Genomic DNA, 19814 nt, shown 5'->3' on the forward strand with positions numbered 1-19814 from the left:
CGGATGACAATGGGCAGCGACAGAGGACGGTGGCAGGAGGCGGCCGGCGAAGGACGGTGGCGGGAGGCAGCAGGTGGGCGGCGGCCGATGATGGGAGGTGGCCGGCATTGCCCAACGACGGAAGATTACAAACAGCGACTGACGGTGAAGGACGGTGGTGGGAGTTGGCTCACGGGTAGCGGCCGACGGCGGGAGGCGACTAGCGATGGCTGACGACGGCCAGTGTCGAGCGACGGCGGAGGACGGGAGGAGGCGATCGGCGAAGGACGGTAGAAGGTGGCTAGCGGGCAGTGTTGAACGGGGGTGGACAGCAGCGACCAATGGTGGGAGGCATACGGTGTTGGGAGGCGGTGGAAGGCGGCCAGCGGCAGAGGACGGTGGCGAACGATAACGGATGATGGTGGTGGGAGGTGGCCGCCGGCGAGGGTAGGTGATTGGTGGTGACGACGGGCGATGGGTGGGTAGCCAGCTAGTAGCGAGGGCGAGCGATGAGAAAAGTTTTTATTTCTCATTTTTTGTTTCAGGAATAGAAAAGTAGATTTTTTTTACTTCTGATTTATGTTCCAAACTTATTTCTAGAGTAAAAATCTGTTTCAGAAATAAAAAAATGAAATTGTGTTACCAAACGGATTTCTGTTCTAAACTTGTTTCTAGGAACAGAAAAATAGAAAAATAGAGAAACAGAATGGTTATCATTCGCACCCTAAATTTAATAGTGATGCGTTACACTATACAACTAGAGCGCTTACTTATATACTTGAAGGATGGGAAAAGGACACTAGAAATGTTAAAAGTTGTGTACGGCGCTCACTTTAGTGCAAAAAGTTTTCGCCGGCTCACTTAAGTATCAAACTAGAGTATAAACAATCACTTAAGTGCTTTCGGCGAGAATTTCCGATCAAAAATATTACGTGGCATTTATATTAAAAAATTTAATACGAGTTGGCAATTTTTATTAAAAAAGCAGTCGTTGGCTTTTTAGCTGCTATCCCACAAAGAAGAAAAGAAAATATCAGACTTTTTTTTTTTCTCTTCATCTCTCTCCTCTGTTACTCTCTCTAAAAGCTCCCTCTTTACGACAATGGCGTCGCCTCCTCCCACGCCTCCAGTCCCTTTTGCTCAAAAAACTCATATGGCTATCCCCTCCCACCAAATTCGACTTTCGCCCCTCCCTCATCGTTGCCACCAGCTAAGTCGCCGGCACTAATCGAGCCAACTAGATCTAGGCGAACGACGCCGACAACGGTCATGGACGAGCATGCGTCGCTCGTCTAGATTTGGCCTCGCCCATCTCAATCTTCAAACACCACTTGTTTTTATTTGGATTCCCCTTTCCTTGCCTTCATCTTTGCCAATCTCGAATTTTGTTCCTGGGAGGAGCAATTACTCACCGAATTAGGGTTTTTAGAGGCTGATTTCTGCAATTTTGTGGACTTTGCTAGTGTTCATAAAATTCTGCACGTGTCAACAAACGCTTTAAATAAGTAATACAATAATGAAAAGAGTATCGTCCCACAGGAATTGATAATAATAAACTAATTAAATATAAAAAATAGACTAATTCTAAAATTTATCTAACAAATCAAAATAGAATTGAGAGTAAATAAAAATTGACAATTTTTAAAAAACGAAATTTTAGAAATTAAAGGCAGATAATTAATCAAATAAAATATGTTAGAGTATCCGATTTCACCATAACCACTAGATATAAATTTTAGATTTTATGCATACAAGAACAATATTAAACATGTGATAGCGGAATTTCCTAGTCTATTTACTATCATATCTCTAGGTATAGCAAACCTACTTAGTTTATCAATTCACTATATCTCTATGTGAATTTAAATAAACATAAGTGCATTAAAATCTGTGAATATTCCTAGTTTACAATGAATCTTTTGGACCACCTTATCACCGAAAGCTACACAAATAACATGGTATATTTCTATCCACATTTAATTCATGATTATATGTTATAATGAGCAATTACATATTATCACTTTTCAGTCTCAAACATGCACATCAGATCATTCAAATGATGGCAAGTCACTTAAAGGCATTAAGCACAGTAATATATAGCTCACATGAATGAAATTACTTGCAAAGCATAAAAACACATGAAATTCATATCATCATGGTTAGGCTACGTCGTAGCTCTAACAAAGAAAATTAGAACATAATAGAAGAAGAAATGAAAAATATAGATTAAACCAAATATCTTGAAACAAAGAACAAGAATTCTGTCACCACTTTTGTCTTCTCTTCAAAATACTTGAAAAACTCTCAGAACATTGAAAAAAAAAACGATCTAAAAAAAACTAGCTGTTCCTCCAAATTATTCTATTTATATGATAACATCCAAGACTCCTCTCACAAGGCAATTGCTTCTTTTTCGCATAAAATTAGGGAATAAATCACAGAATTCTCAATGTGATATCCACCTTCTAACTCTTCTATGGGTAGCATATTCCTTTCCTTCTTTTTGCCATAGTTTCCTTATTTTCTCCATATCTCAATATTCTGCATAAACAAGGAAAAATTAAGTAAATAAAAGGAAATCCAAATATATTCTAACAAATATTGCATTATTTATTGCCTAAAGTAGATAAAATAACTCTATGTTTATAGAGTTATCAAACCCCCAAACTTAACATTTTGCTAGTCCTCGAGCAAAAGTAAGATATAAAACATATTCAAGCTAACAACCCCCTCCATGACTTCCTTCCATAATTGCTCGAAATCACAATTCAAAGAAAAACACAAATTTCATCCAAACAATGAAATATTTTCATAAGTTAAAACCAATTCTAACTATGTGATCCAAATGTGTGTGTGAGTCCTCATTTTTTCGAATTATATGCAATCCAGATAAATTCACATTGGTATGCAATTTCTCAAAAACTCTTTATAATTATAACCAAATCTCATAGGTTTGCTTTTCATTCCTCTCTCCACTAATATAAGCTAATCATCCAACCAAAAATGAATCGGACTTTCCTCATGTTGTAATGTAAGGCTGGGCTAACAGTGAGATGATAGTAAATTTAAGCTCAAATCACCCATGAACACTTTGATTTTTAGGATCTAATTAGAGCACATGCCAATATCCCCAATTTCACATCTTCAAAATAATCTTTCCGCCATCACGTATCATCATTCTTTCTCCTTTTTTTTTCTTTTTTTATTTTTTTATTGCTTAATGGTGGAGTTCCTCCCTAAATCCCTCCTAATATAACGTGAACATTCCCAGCCCATTAGTATCCAAAAGGCTCACTCAATTGAAAGTTGGATGGGGAACCATAAAAGCAAATTTTTTTTCCTTTTCTTTTCTTTCTTTTTTTCTTCTTTTTTTTTAAAATGATACACCCCAAACAACCATAGCAATCAAATTAATTCCATGCTTCACCCTTCCTCCCAAATTGCTATTATGCTCAAATAAACTTTTATCCAAAAAAAATCAACATGTTCATAGGGCGTGGGATAATGATATAATTTGGCAAAAGGTAAGCTAAAAAATTATGCGGATGCCAATGAAAGATTGGATAAGAATTATGGCTCAACGGGGTGACTATGGATAAATAAATAGGGTTGGCTTGAAAGGCTCAATCGATTCAAAATTGCCTAAATCATTTTCTAAGTTAGATGTAGCCTAGGATTTCGCCTCAAATGAAAATCAAACAAATTCTAAGATTTGGGTGAGATCTAAGAAAAGCACATACTTTACATGAATGTTCCTAGATGCACACACTACTAAAAAATTAAGGACTTTTAGTGCTCAGTAAGTGGATCAACATAATCAGAATCAAAATTAACTCACATATCATTCACAAGTTTGAACAAAATTTAAATTTTCCTAAGAATCGCAAAATTCACAATAAGGAATGTAAGCATGAAAAAAAATTCACATTTAGCAAAAATTTTGTCTCCCCCCAAACTTGAATGAAGCATTGTCCTCAATGTGAAAAACAAAAGAAACAAAAGAAAAACAGGAACAAGAAAACTCCCCTTACTATAGGATGTGTCCATGGATGGTCTTGATGACTAAACTCTAAAAAGGTGATCCTTCAAGAAAGAAAATTAACCTGGATAAAAAAAGTTAATTATGTTTTTTTTTTATTTTTTTGAAAAAAAAATGAACATAAAAATTAATGAGGAAACATAATAAAAGTGCTTGGGTTGCCTCCCAAGAAGCACGTGCTTTATAGTTTTCAGCCAAACTATCTCATATGTCCCTATTCTGGAGGATGAAGTTCAATAGTGATCTTCTGCTTGTTGTAACCACCATCGAAGCACGGCTTCAAACATTGACTGTTCACCTTAAATGTGCCTTTGGTATCATGTGCAACTTCAACCATTCCATATGGAAATACCTGTGTGACTGTATAAGGACCAAACCATTGAGAACGTAACTTTCCTGGAAAAAGTTTAAGACGAGAGTTATAAAGTAAAACTTTTTGGCTAATTTTGAACTCTCTTCTGAATATGTGTTTATCATGCCGTCTTTTTGTACGCTCCTTGTACGTCTTAGCATTTTCATAGGCCTCATTGTGAAATTCCTCCAATTTATTCGGTTGTGACAATGTTTCTTCACCTGCAGACTGTATGTCAAAATTCAAAAATTTCAGTGCCCAATATGCTTTATGCTCTAATTCCACCGGTAAATGACAAGCCTTCCCAAACACTAGCCTAAAAGGAGACATCTCAATTGGAGTTTTGAATGATGTCCTATAGGCCCAAAGTGCATCATCAAGTTTCATTGACCAATCTTTCCTAGAGGCCTTCACTGTTTTTTTCTAAAATTCTCTTGATTTCCCTATTTGAAACCTCTACTTGATCACTAGTCTGAGGATGATAAGGTGTTGCAACCTTATGTGTGACTCCACACTTGCTCAAAAGTGCTTCAAACTATTTATTGCAAGAGTGTGTTCCCCTATCACTTATGATTGCCCTAGGAGTGCCAAATCGGGTAAAAATATTTTTCTTCAAGAATTTGACAACAGCCTTAGCATCATTGTTTGGCAATGCTACAACTTCTACCCATTTAGACACATACTCCATAGCCACTAAAATGTATAAATTCCCATAAGAAGGTGTAAAGGGTCTCATGAAATCAATACCCCAAACATCAAATAATTCACATACAATAATGTTGTTTAAAGGCATCTCATTTTTTCTAGAAATATTTCCAGTTCTCTGACATCGATCACATGAAGCTACATAGGAGTAAGCATCTTTAAAAAGTGTGGGCCAATAAAATCCAGATTGTAAAACCTTCGCTGCAGTTTTGGTGGCACCAAAATGACCACCTGCCTCTCTGTCATGACAATGATGTAGAGTATTTGCCTTTTCTTCATCTTGAAAATATCTCCTTATGACCTGGTCTGCACATACTTTAAAAAGAAAAGGTTCTTCCCAAAAATAATTTTTAACATCAGAAAAGAATTTTTGCTTCTGTTGATATGACAATTCAGAAGGAAGAATATTACTTACCAAATAATTCACAAAATCAGCGTACCAAGGAATTTTTGTGGATTTGATGGAAAAAATTTTCTCATCAGGGAACTCTTCCATAATTGGACTTACCTCTTCCTTTAAAATCGAAATTCTTGACAAGTGATCTGCAACTAGATTTTCAGTCCCCTTCTTATCTTTGATTTCCAAATCAAATTCTTGCAGCAATAGAATCCACCTGATTAAACGTAGTTTTGATTCTTTCTTTTCAAGCAGATACTTAAGAGCAGAGTGATCAGAATAAACTATAACTTTTGAGCCAATTAAATAAGAACGAAATTTATCAAAAGCAAAAACTACTGCCAAAAGTTCCTTTTCTGTTGTTGAATAATTCAATTGTGCACCTGACAAGGTTCGACTGGCATAGCAAATGGTTTGAAAAATTTCATTCTTCCTCTATCCCAAAACAGGTCCCAGTGCAGAATCGCTAGCATCACACGTCAGCTTAAAAGGTAAATCCCATTCCGATGCTGCCATGATTGGTGCTGATATTAACTTCTCCTTTAAAGTGTTAAAAGCCTGCACATATTCATCAGTAAAATTAAATATTGTATCTTTTACCAAAAGATTATATAGGAGTTTAGCAATTTTTGAAAAATCTTTTATAAGCCGCCTGTAGAATCCTACATGCCCCAAAAATCCTTTGACAAGTTTCACAGATGTTGGTGGAGGCAATTTTGCAATAACCTCCACTTTCGCTCGATTGACTTCTATTCCATTTCTAGAAATCTTATGACCGAGCACTATTCCTTCCTGCACCATAAAATGACACTTTTCCCAATTTAAAATGAAGTTAGTCTCCTCACATCTTTGTAAGACCAAAGCCAAATTATTTAAACAAAAGTTAAATGATGAGCCAAAAACGGAAAAAATCATTCGTAAAAATTTCAATATATTTTTCAACCATATCAAAAAAATAGCCATCATGCATCTCTGAAAAGTAGTTGGTGCATTACAAAGACCAATTGGCATTCTTCTAAAAGCAAAAGTACCATAGGGACAAGTGAAAGTAGTTTTTTCTTGATCTTCTGGTGCAATAGGGATCTGATTATACCCTGAATATCCATCAAGAAAGTAATAAAACTCATGTCTTGCAAGTCTTTTCAACATCTGATTAATAAATGGTAAAGGAAAATCATCTTTTCTAGTGGCATCATTCAATTTTCTATAATCCATGCACACACGCCACCCAGTAACTGTCTTAGTAGGAATCAATTCATTATTGTCATTTTTCTGAATAGTCATACCTCCTTTCTTTGGCACAACTTGCACAGGACTTACCTAGGAACTATTAAAAATAGGATAGATGATCCCTGCATTAAGTAACTTAATTACCTCAGCTTTCACCACTTCTTGCATTTTCGGGTCCAAACGCCTCTGAGGTTGGATAGTGGGTTTATGTTGTTTCTCCATCAAAATTTTGTGCATGCAAAGCGAAGGACTAATTCCCTTTATGTTAGCTATTTTCCATCCAATTGCACCTTTATGTTCTCTCAACACTCTGAGCAATTTCTCCTCCATCAAATCTGTCAAAGAAGAAGATATAATTACTGGTAAAGAAGAAATTCCATCTAAATAAGCATATTTCAAATGAGAGGGTAAGGGTTTGAGTTCAAAAATATGAGGCTCTTCAATTGATGGCTTAAGCTTTGTTGTGTGTTGCCCCAACTCCTCAAATTTTGTTGCCTTATGCCTTGAATATGTTGGATTTGCCTCCATAAAATGTGCATACTCCATTATCTCCTCATTCTCAATTTCTCTATCTTTTGGTTGAACCGGACATGCTTCAAGTGGGTCTTTAAAAATATTTTCTTGAAAAACCTTGTTCACCAACTTGTCAACTGTCTCAACTCTAAAATAAGAATTATCATCAGACAAAACATTAAAAGAAACAAGATCATCTTGAACTCTAAGAATCAACTTCCCCTATTATACATCAATAAGAGCTTTTCCTGTTGCTAGAAAAGGACGACCTAAGATAAGTGGTACCTCAAAATCTTCCTCCATGTCAAGAACTACGAAATCTGCAGGAAAGATAAATTTGTCAACTTTTACCAATACATCTTCCACAATATCTCTCGGATATTTAATTGATCGATCAGCTAGTTGAAGCGACATTGTGGTTGCTTTTACTTCACCCAATCCTAATTTCCTGAAAACAGAGAAATGCATCAAATTAATACTTGCACCTAAATCACACAATGCCTTTTCAAAGTAAGAATCCCCAATTGTGCAAGGAATTGTAAAACTCCCCAGATCTTTTAACTTCAGAGGTAATTTATTTTGTAGGATGGCTGAACATTCCTCATTCAACTTCACAGTTTCATAATCCTCTAGCTTCCTTTTGTTTGCCAAAATCTCCTTCAAAAATTTTGCATAGCTAGGTATTTGCACTAAAGCATATGCAAAAGGAATATTAATGTGCAATTTTTTAAAAACATCAAGAAATTTAGAAAATTGCTTATCTATTTTGTGCTGCTAGAGTCGCTGAGGGAATGGAACTGGCAGCACGTATGGCTTGGGATTATCTAGAAAAAGTTTGCTCTTGCCTGTCTCCTTTGGTTGTTTCTTAACCTCTTCATCTTTGTCTCTGGAAATCTCTTGTTTAGCATCTTCTTCACCCACTTGTTTACCACTTCTCAGGGTTATAGCTTTTACATTTTCAATTAGATTTTTCTCTATGTTGCTAGGCAAAGAACCCTGTTGTCTTCCCGACATCATGTTTGCTAACTGCCTCACTTGCATCTCTAGATTTCTAATTGAAGCCTCTCGGTTCTGAAATCTCACATCTGTACTCTTGATGAAGTCCTGAGTATAGAGGTGGCCACGGTTCAGAACCGGCGGTTCCGGTTCGTGGCCAAGCGTGAACCGGAACCGTAACCGCCTCTGGCGGTTCCGGTTCCGGGTCGGAACCGTACGGTTCAGGTCCGGTTCCGGTTCGGAACCGGTTCCGGGCCGGTTCCTATTTTTTCTGTTTTTTTTCTTTTCCTTTTCCTTTTCTTTTTTTTTCTTCCTCCGCGGCCGGCCATAGCCGGGGCCGGCGTGGAGGTCGCCGGGCCTCCTAGGCGAGGCGGTCCTCGCCGGGCGTCGGGCGAGGCCGGCCTCGCTTGGGCCGGGCGAGGTCGGCCGGCCTCGCCCCGACGCCGGCGGGTCGAGCCTCGCCGATTGCAGGCGAGGCCGAGCCTTGCCGGCGCCGGGCGAGGCCGGCCTCGCCACGGCCCAGCGGCGGCCGGCCTCGCCCGACGCCGGCGAGGTCGAGCCTCGCCGGTTGCAGGCGAGGCCGAGCCTTGCCTGCGTCGGGCGAGGCCGGCCTCGCCCGGCCCGAGCGAGGCCGGCGAGGTCGAGCCTCGCGCCGGTGCGAGGCCGAGCCTCGCCTCGCGGCGTCGGGCGAGGCCGGCCTCGCCCGGCCCAGCGAGGGCCGCCTCGCCTCGACGCGGCGAGGGCCCTCGCCCGACGCCGGCGACTCCTCCGCGCCGGCCCCGGCCATGGCCGGCCGGCGGCGCGGAAGGAAGAAAAAAAAAATTAAAATATAAATTATAATTTTAAAAACAAAAACAAGGAAAAAAGACAAAAGAGAAAAAGGAAAAACAGAAAAGGAAAAGGAAAAGAAAAAAAAGAAAAACAGAAAAGGAAAAACAGAAATGAAAATAAAAAAAATTAAAAAAATACTATTCTTGTGATAGAACATTATTCAATATAAATTGTGATTAAAATGTAAATTGTACTCAAATTTGGGGACAAAAAGACAAGAGAGAAAGAGAGGGCTTCAACTTAATAAATTATCATTAAGCACATTACAATTAAATTATAACGATCTTAAAAAAAAGGAAAGTACAATATATATACCCTAAAATTATCCCAAAACCTAAGCATTCCGTGCGCAGGGACCGAGAGGTCACATATCGTCGGATTATATTTCGGTTTCCCTAAGCTCACGTGGGCGTACCCGGTATGAGAAACAAGAGTTCCGAAATATTTGCCAACTCCAATAGTTCTTTTACCCTCAATCGTCACTACCCGTTCCAAGTTACCGATAGTGGTAGCGGTAGTATCTCCGTCGTTAAAGAATTCGGATTCATTATTCCGATCTATCTCTTGTTGCCGGTATTGAGCCTTCGTCCAATCAGCAACACAAGCTTGCATCTCCACTGATTTTGGATATAATCTTGAACGATGTTCGTTCAAAATATTACCTCCGGCACTGAATGCTTGTTCGACCGCAACTGTAGAACAAGGGATTGAAAAAATCTGTTTTGCAATAAGAGAAAGGATTGGGTATTGGCTTGCGTGCCTCTTCCACCAATCCAAAATAAAAAAATCTGTACCACCTTCGGCTTCAGTAAACTCAAATAAAATGGTTAGATAACTCTCTAATTCAGAAATATTTCCTATTACTCCCTTTTGTTTTTTTTGTCTATGTAATAAAAGTTGGTACCCTCTACTAATTTTACCTGTACTGTCATTTTGTATCTCCATAGATTGAGAAGATCTAATATCACCTAAATTATATTTAGTATAAAATTCATTATATAATTCTATTACTACGTTTTTAACCTCACGTACTATGGTTGTAACATTTGTCACATCATAATGTAAACATTGATAATACGCACGCAAAAAATCATTTAAGCCATCCAATTTGCAACGTGGATCAAAAACACAAGCAACTAAATAAATCATGGGAATTTCACTATAATAATGAAGCCATTTCATTTTCATTGCAACTACAGTAGGTTGTAATTCAACATCATTTTCATATTCATCAAAAGTTCCGACAATATTAGTACACTCTACTAAAAATAAATGTGTAGTAGGATAATAAACACCAGACAAAGTATAAGTTGCATCATTAAAAACCTTTAAAAGATCTAAAAAATTTTGGCAAATATGCCACTCTTGTGGGTATAAATTAATCTCAGGTATATTATTAGAAATGAATGCACATAATAAATCTTTATATGCTAAAGATTCACTAAGCAAGTGGAAAGTATAATTCCAACGAGTTGGAACATCTCTTGGAAATCTTTTTGGCTTTTTGCCATTATCTCTACAAAATCTACCTCATTCTTTCATTTTTTTGGGGTGTTTCCATAAAAATTGAATCGCCGTTTTTATTGGTTGAAGAAAAATATCAAGAATTTTCAAACCATCTTGTACACATAAATTTAAAACATGACAAGCACATCTAATGTGAAAAAATTTTCCACCAAAAGCGGGTTTACAAATATTTTCTAACTCGGCAATTGAAGCGGTATTTGCTGCGGCATTATCAAAACCAATTGAAAAAATTTTGTTAAGCAAATAATATTCTTCTAAAACTTGCCTAATTAGTCTATAAATATTATTTGCCGTATGATGATCATCGAAAACTCTAAATGCAATAACTCTTTTTTGAATAGTCCACTCGTCATCTATCCAATGACATGTTATGCCCATGTAAGAATGATTTTGCCAATGATCACTCCAAATATCACTACCTATATGCACGCATCCATTAAATTGCATAAAAAAGTTTTGTAAATCATTTTTTTCCATTTTTGTAAAGATCTTTAATTACTCGTTTAGTTGTATTTCTAGAAACACGTTTTGCTTGTGGAGCACATGCTTTTTGTACAAATTCATTAAAACCAAATCTTTCTCCAAAATTAAATGCTAAATGCTCAACGGAAATAAATTTGCCTAATTCTTCCTTATAAGTTTTTTCATTAAAACGAAATAAAGGGGAAGTGTTAGGATTGACGTACCCAGAAATTTGTTGTTGCCCGATATCGATTCCCGTTTCAGTTGGATGTTTGCTCACAAGATGTCGTTTAAATGTTCCATATCCTTGTCCACCTGTATATTTATATATTTTTCCACAATATTTACAAATTATATCATACCTTTTTTGACCGATATCAAACCTTTCCATTTTCGTGAAGTGATTCCAAATGTCGGATGTAAATTCTCGTTCCGCTTCCTTTGTTGTAGATATTTCAGCAGGAGGATGAAAACTTTCTTGCGTCGGGACGCGCTCCACATCGTGAAAAATGTTGATTTCATCATCTTGAAAATCTGCATATTCACGAGGATCAAAAGAATGATGGGATTCCGTCGCGATATTCTTACCTTTGCCAGTTGGCACTCGACTTCCACTTGCCATTTTTCGAATGGATTGAGAGAATTGAGCGGATTAATTGGGAGAATTAAGAAAGAATTGTGTGGATTGAGAAAATTGAGAGAATTTCAGAGAATTTGAGAGAATTTCGAGTATTGAGAAAATTTGAGACTTGAGAGAAGAGAATTGGAGAGAATTTGAGAGAATTTATAGGAAAAAAATAGAAGAAAATTTAGAATTAAAAAAAATAAAACATAACCGTTGCAATTTTGCAACGGTTATGTGTTTTTTTTTTTTTTTATTATTATCAAAATGCCCGTTGGGGCGTAGTCGTTGCCCCAACGGGCCGCAAGCTCGTGCGGCGCGCAGCGGGGCTCTGCACGTCTGCGAGCCCTGCTGCAAATAAATCTTTTTTTTTTTTTTTTGTTGGGTCGTCCGTTGGCCCGTTCTCCCGCGGTGCAGGCTGTCAGCGTGGCTGCCTTGCGGCAGTCGTGCCTTGCTCGCACCGGCAGGCTTTTTTTTTTTTTTTTTTTTGCAGAACCGGCCCGGAACCGGCGGTTCCAGGCCGGTTCAAGTTTTTCAGGAACCGGAACCGGGACCGTATGCCACGGGCCGGTTCCGGTTCGAACCGCTGGGCCCGGTCAACGGGCCGGGCTCCGGGTTTGACCGGGCCGGTTCGTCCGGTTCCGTCAAAACCGGCCCGTGGCCACCTCTACCTGAGTAGTGTTGGCAAGTTTTGTGACTATATCTTCCAAACTGGACTTTGTCTCTTCTGGTTGTTTGAATCCTGGTGGCGGTCTCGTCACATTTTGATTATTCCATGAAAAATTTGGATGATTGCGCCATCTCGAATTGTACGTATTAGAGTAGGGATTATTTTGTGATCTGTTAAAATTCCCAACAAAGTTAGCATTTTCATTAGGTTGTGTAAAAGTATTACCTACCTGACATTCTGTGCTAACATGTCCTCCACCGTAAAAATCGCATGTCATATTCTGAATTTTCATGCCTAAAACACTCATATTATCTATCTTTTTGTTGAGTGCTTCAATTTGCGCAACAATTGCCGTGAAAGCATCCACCTCATGAACTCCGCTAGCTTTGCGCACTGGTATTCTCTCAGTAGGCCACTGATAACTATTGGATGCCATCTCCTCTAAAAAGTTGTAGGCTTCTTCTAGTGTTTTATTATTCAGAGTTCCCCTGCAGCTGCATCAATCATAGAATGAAGATTTGTACTACACCCATTATAAAAAGTTTGTACCTGCATCCATATGGGTAGTCCATGATGTGGGTATCTCCTAAGAAACTCCTTGAATCTTTCCCATGCTTCTTACAATGATTCATTGTCCATCTGTATAAAATTAGTAATATCGTTACGCATTTTTGCAGATTTTGCAGGTGGAAAGAACTTACCAAGAAATTTTTGGGGTATATCATTCCACGTAGTGATTGATCCTGCAGGAAGAGAAGAGAGCCAACTTTTGGCTTTATCTCTAAGGGAAAATGGAAATAATCTTAATTTAATAGCATCATCTGTAACTCCATTATATTTCATTGTGTCACAAATTTCAAGAAAAGCATCAATGTGAGCGTTTGGATCATCGCTTGGTAGCCCACTAAATTGCACTGATTGTTGAAGCATCTGAATCAATGATGGCTTGATCTCAAAGTTGTTTGCTTGAATTGCAGGTCTCTTGATGCTTGATATGGTGCCCTCAACTGTTGACGCAGCATAATCTTTCAAGAGTCAACATTGATTTCTACCATCACCAACTCCCTCAATCTTTTTAGTGTGATATCTCTGTTCTCTCAGTCGCTTTTTAAATGTAGGTTCGATTTCTAGATCAAACTCAGTAAGTTTTCCTTGTTGGCTACGTGTCATACACCAATGTATACTCTGAAAAAAGAAGAAGATAAAAGCTAGATTAAACTTAGAATTATCTGGTATCAATATTAATTGGTATTAAATAAACAATCCCTGGCAACGGCGCCAAAAACTTGTTCGTAAAATTTTGCATGTGTCAACGAACGTGTTAAACAAGTAATACAATGATGAGAAGAGTATCGTCCCACAGAGATTGATAATAATAAACCAATTAAATATTAAAAATAGACTAATTCTAAAATTTATCTAACAAATCAAAATAGAATTGAGAGTAAATAAAAATTGACAATTTTTAAAAAACGAAATTTTAGAAACTAAAGGCAGATAATCAATCAGATAAAATATGTTAGAGCATCCGATTTCACCATAACCACTAGATATGAATTTTAGATTTTATGCATACAAGAACAATATCAAACATGTGATAGCGGAATTTCTTAATCTATTTACTATCATATCTCTAGGTATAGCAAACCTACTCAGTTTATCAATTCACTATATCTCTATGTGAATTTAAATAAACATAAGTGCATTAAAATCTGTGAATATTCCTGGTTTACAATGAATCTTTTGGACTACCTTATCACCGAAAGCTACATAAATAACATGGTATATTTCTATCCACATTTAATTCATGGTTATATATTATAATGAGCAATTACATATTATCACTTCTCAGTCTCAAACATGCACATCAGATCATTCAAGTGATGGCCAGTCACTTAAAGGCATTAAGCACAATAATATATAACTCACATGAATGAAATTACTTGCAAAACATAAAAAACATGAAATTCATATCATCATGGTTAGGCTACGTCGTAGCTCTAACAAAGAAAATTAGAACATAATAGAAGAAGAAACGAAAATATAAATTAAACCAATCATCTTGAATCAAAGAACAAGAATTCTGTCACCACTTTTGTCTTCTCTTCAAAATACTTGAAAAACTCTCAGAACATTGAAAACAAAAACGATCTAAAAAAAACTAGCTATTCCCCTAAATTGTCCTATTTATATGATAACATTCAAGACTCCTCTCACAAGGCAATTGCTTCTTTTTCGCATAAAATTAGGGAATAAATCGTAAAATTCCCAATGTGATATCCACCTTCTAACTTTTCTCTAAGTAGCATATTCCTTTCCTTCTTTTTGCCATATTTTCCTTATTTTCTCTATATATCAATATTCTGCATAAACAAGGAAAAATAAAGTAAATAAAAGGAAATTCAAATATATTCTAACAAATATTGCATTATTTATTGCCTAAAGTAGATAAAATAACTCTATGTTTATGGAGTTATCAGCTAGCGCAAGGGAATCGGCCACTTTGGGGATCTTGAAAATCTCTCTTTTTTCTTGGTGGTGTCATGGTGGAAATGGACGCGAAGAGGGCACAACGAAGCAAAATCTATTAGCGTCGAGCCTTCGTCGTCAGTCACCACCAGATCCATGAGAACAGAGCACATTCGAGAACATGAAAATTTATCTTTCGACAAAAAAAATCGATTAAGGGTTCCAAACAAAAAGAATCGATTAAGGGATTATATTTAGGGGAAAAACGACGTCGTTTCGGGGTTAAATGTTGACTGGGCACGCTGGCGAGCCACATCAGCCTGAAAAATTAATAAAAAATTGTCACATCGGATTTCCAGCAACCTTGATTAGAATTGATACTTAAGTGATCGTTTTTTATTTAAATTGGCACTTAAGTGATTCAAAAAAAACTTTCGGTACTAAAGTGAGCGTCGTACACAACTTTTGACACTTCTAGTGTTCTTCTCCCTCAGAAGGATTAAATCGTGAGGCTCAACATAGGATGTGCTAACGCGAACAATACATCATGTAAGTTAAGCCAAAATAATAATGTCATATCATATTCATCGCTTTTTATGATACTTGATCGACTCAATCCATGATTGCTCCATTCCCATCAGACTCGTACGATATGTAAGAAGTTTGCCTCACGATGGAAAGCCCCTTTACCATTCGAGTTAGCATTTGATTAGGTTGAGACTAATTTCTTTTACTACAGGTTGAGACTAATTGGTTCCCCTATTTAAACACCCAAAAGCAAACATGCATGCATGCCATAATTTTTCTTTCACATTTAAGGCTAAGCATTTAGTGCGACTTTTGGAAGATGAGTACTACTCCTTTTCATAAATGTCCCATTTTCCTTGTGCTGACTGTCATGAATCACGATCCCACCCATTAACCACACTAGACACATGTGCTTGCACGTGGAGTCCTCAAATGTTGACCATCAAGCGTCTTTATTGTCGAAAAAATTCCAGAATCAGCGATTGGAAAGGAGAAAAATTATCTGACACGTGCAAGCAATGTCCTTGATGACAAATTTTTGCTCTTTAGAGAGAGCAAAAGGTAGATGTGCAAATATCTTCTAGGATTCAACAGGCCTTCCAATCAGTATGCACTTCACTATTAAGATAAAGTAAGAACATCGAAAAACGTAAAACCAATAGAAGAATGGCGAAGAAAAGGCTTGTATTTGTAAGAGAAGTAGGCTGTCTGAAAGCTGGAAATGATAAGGATATTAAATTTACAAGTGAGGAGGAACCCTAGACCGGGCCTCGCTCATGTGTCGTTCGTGCGCAGGGGTGTGGTGGCGAAACTCAACTTTACACTTGGTTAGACCCAATTCATGTACTGAGTCCCACACCTTTTCCTTGTTATTAAATTTTTATAGTGAACCCATAAATAAAATGAACAAGAGAGAGCTTTGAAGTAACGTCGGACAAATGTAAATAACATGTATAACTCAATTTGGAGTCCTAACTAAGTGTGTCGTGAGTCTATATCTGTCTTCTTTTGGGGCTCTGATTGATAACTACGGGGGTTGTTACATAGGTTGGCGAGGGAAAAGACTTTTACTTATGTTTTAATGCTCCTAGCCATCTCTAGATTTCTTCGAAATTGAACGATTAGATGTCTAGGGTTAGTGGATAATCTCGGGCGCAGTCAAACGCTACTCCACGGTGCTATGTATATACCAAACCCTAATGATGTTTCGGAGGTTGCAATTTAATTTAGTATTGCTGTAGCCTAGCCATTGTTTATTTAAATAGCGTTCTCTTCTTGCAAAAAGAAAGAAAAAGGTGGTGGGGGATAAGAAGAAAGATAAAAGAATTCGGCTCACGTGCCACAGTGCACAGCTGCACATGCATCCTTTCACAAGAACTAGGCCTCACATGGTGGACAATTTGGGGAAATGCTAGATTATAGTTGCATTACATTTCAAGGTGTACAAATTTACATGAGCAACCTAAAGTTCTAGAAAGGATAGAGATTTCACATATTGAATCTCGGTTTACCTTGTCAAATAAATCTCGAACCTTCTAAGATCTTGTAAAAAGATCTTAAAATCCGTCTCGAAACTCAAAATCCGCAAATCCCACTAGAGTTGGAGCAGGTCGGACCCTAATTAAACTCTAGTCACTCGCATCCCGTCTCTACTCCCATGAAAGGGTCCTTCACAATCACAATGCGAATATTAGCATCATTATGTGAAGACATCAGTACGATATATTTGTGCCCTTGAAGTGAATGCACCTTTGTCCACAACTTAATGTCACAAAATTTAACTCGCAAATCGTACTGTACCACATCTATAACCTCCAAATTAATGGTACTTGGACCGCTTGGACTTTCATATGGTCATATCGTTTGTACAAGTGCATTAAAGTGGTCAAAAGTACACAAATTTCCGATCATTTCGCAACCGTTTGCGTGAAGCAATCATAAAAAGCTTGCGGACAACGGCTATCACAAGTAATGGTAGATGACTAACTAACTGCTCTTGGTTGCATGCTCTAACACATAAACTTAACCATGTTTATTACACTCATTTGGCAATGACCAAAACCCAAGTGACACAATCCATTGCCATTGTTCGGCCAATTCATGAATAGATACCCTATCGAAAGCTCTTGGCTAAGTTGAAGTGGAAATCATCCGATGATGGGTCTTTTCGCACCAGGAATGTTAGAAGTCGATATCAATCGGAAATGGACGCGCGCTCGTCCAAGTTTTGATTGAGACGGTGAACCACCCAATGAAGTTCATCCTCAGGAACTGGGGAAGTATTATTGCGTCGAATTCAATGTGATCCTGGACCACAACATAGAACCGAGGCCGCGGAATCCAAGGTATCGTACTACATGCGAAGCATTTCATTAGCTGATAAGGCTCCTCCCTCTATCTGATGAATGGTTTTCGGAACAGCTGAGAGATTGAAACCAGAGCGTTGAGAAGTGACCTAACTATTGCGTGCCGAGGATGCACACATTAATTTGTGGAACGCGAATGAGACTAATAACCTTATGTGGGGGGTCTTTGTCTTCTATGTGTCCTAAATAAACAGCCACGATATGTACGTTGCTCGTCCCACGAGCATCAATCAAATCAAACACATGTTGTTGGAAAAATTGTTAGATAACATGAAAAAATAAGAATAATTGTGGAAATTCTATTGAAAAAGATGAGAAAATAATATCGATGTCTGAGGCATGCTAGTGACTGTCCTTAAGGATAATTCCGCCTCTTGGGGTACAAAACTCGATGCGCAAAGCTCTGGTGGCTATCCTTCCAACATACAACAGACCTTCTTCTATACTCCGCATTGAATATTAGAAGGAAACAGGAACAACGTTATGTGTATAACCCAGCAAAGAAAGGAAAGATAGATAAAATAAAGAACAAAGAATATTCTTTATTTTATATGTATATATATCACTTTTTAATTATGCTCAAAGTAACAATTTTATAGATACAAGAAAGAGTGCAGTTAAGAAACCGTTATAAAGCCGTTGTAAAATAGTGGAGGGTTAAGAACAATTAAATCAAATGTTACAAAGCCCTTAGAAAGCCGTTGCAAAACCGTTACAAAATAATGGCTTCATGGCAATCATAAATTATAACAAATATTTCAAAACTATTGAAATATCCAACACGTGTTCTATGCGATTTTAGCGTTCCCAATTTCCCGAGCCGATGTTCTCAAGTAGTGTATGCTTTTTGGCATGTCTTCGTCATTATAAATACGTCATCGGAATAGAGTTCTCGCGTGGGACTAAACAATTGTAGTTGTAGTTGAATAGGTAAAAATAAGTTGGAATCTTCCGGCGTTGCGAATGGTTAATCGGATCGGTAATTAAGGTATCTATGACTTTAGAACTCGGACAGCCTAAAAAGCTCTTTTATATCAGATGCTAGCTAGGGTTTGGCATAGAGTAGAAACCGGTAGTTTAACTTCCTAGTCTCAGTCAACGTACATGACCTGCATTTGACTGGATCAAGAACATGACACTTGATCCGGTGATACCAAAAAGACCGAGGCAGACAAATGTTTCTGACATTTGAACTGTTAGAAGACATGCATTCCATGATTTTTCCCTCGCACTTTTGCCCTATTTTGAACATGAAACACAATGTGTAAGCATCAAATGAAACACGGCAATCATAGTACTTGGATAGGAGAAAGCATCGTATGTGTGACATCCTGAAAATTGATCCATTTGGGATTTATAAAATACTGAGTTTTATGAATGTACTCATAGTTAGTTCTCACCCGGAACTGATCATTCCTAGGATACCAACCATTAGGGAAATGCTAATTAGGGATTTAAATTCGTACGACTAAAAGAAAATTCGATCGTGGACTGACTTTCGATCATGAAATCGTCGAGGTGATATTTTGAGCCACTGTTGGCCGATCCAAGGATAGCCAGGGGTCAGCTCGCCACTGTCATAGTAATGGATCGCGGGTGATACCGCCAGACCACGAAATGAATTGACGAATGATCCTGAGCCTATACCGAACGATCGTACCTTTCGGATCTAGTGATTGATCCTCGCGATTTAATTGACAACCGAAGTCGTCATGAACCGAATAAAATTTGCACGTGACTCGATTTAGTATCAGTCACAGGTCGAATACGCGAATTTCTCCAAAAAGCCACCCGTTAGTTTGAGAAACGCTCGAGTTGCGTTTAATAAAATTTAATTATTTAATTGAGCCCAAATTGGACATCGGAAAAATTTGGAAGTCACAACGGGACGCTAGGACGACGTTGCGGATGGAACGTGCAATTTTGGATCGTCCCGATTTCTTCAGAAAAATTCAATTTTGGCGAGAAATGAGAGAAATGACCATTTTGCCCTTGGGAATTTATGAAGGGCATGTTTTATGAAGGAGGGGTATTTTGGTAATTTTTCCCTAGTTTTGGAAAATGACAGTTTTACCCTTGGACTTTTTGAGAAATTTCTGAATTGCCCTTGGATATTTTGGGTAAGATT

At 37.8% G+C, this 19814-nt stretch overlaps 1 non-coding gene across 1 annotated transcript; it reads left to right on the forward strand.

Annotated features, from left to right (window-relative positions):
- The first annotated feature begins 12888 nt into the window (after positions 1 to 12888).
- On the forward strand, positions 12889 to 12995 carry LOC130140775 (small nucleolar RNA R71). The gene has a single exon (XR_008818759.1). It is a non-coding gene; the product is annotated as a small nucleolar RNA R71 (small nucleolar RNA).
- The last annotated feature ends 6819 nt before the right edge of the window (positions 12996 to 19814 follow it).

This window comes from Syzygium oleosum, unplaced genomic scaffold (assembly GCF_021117445.2).
Source record: "Syzygium oleosum isolate NSW1041296 unplaced genomic scaffold, Sole_v2.1 Sole_v2.21, whole genome shotgun sequence".
Taxonomy (NCBI): Eukaryota; Viridiplantae; Streptophyta; class Magnoliopsida; order Myrtales; family Myrtaceae; genus Syzygium; species Syzygium oleosum.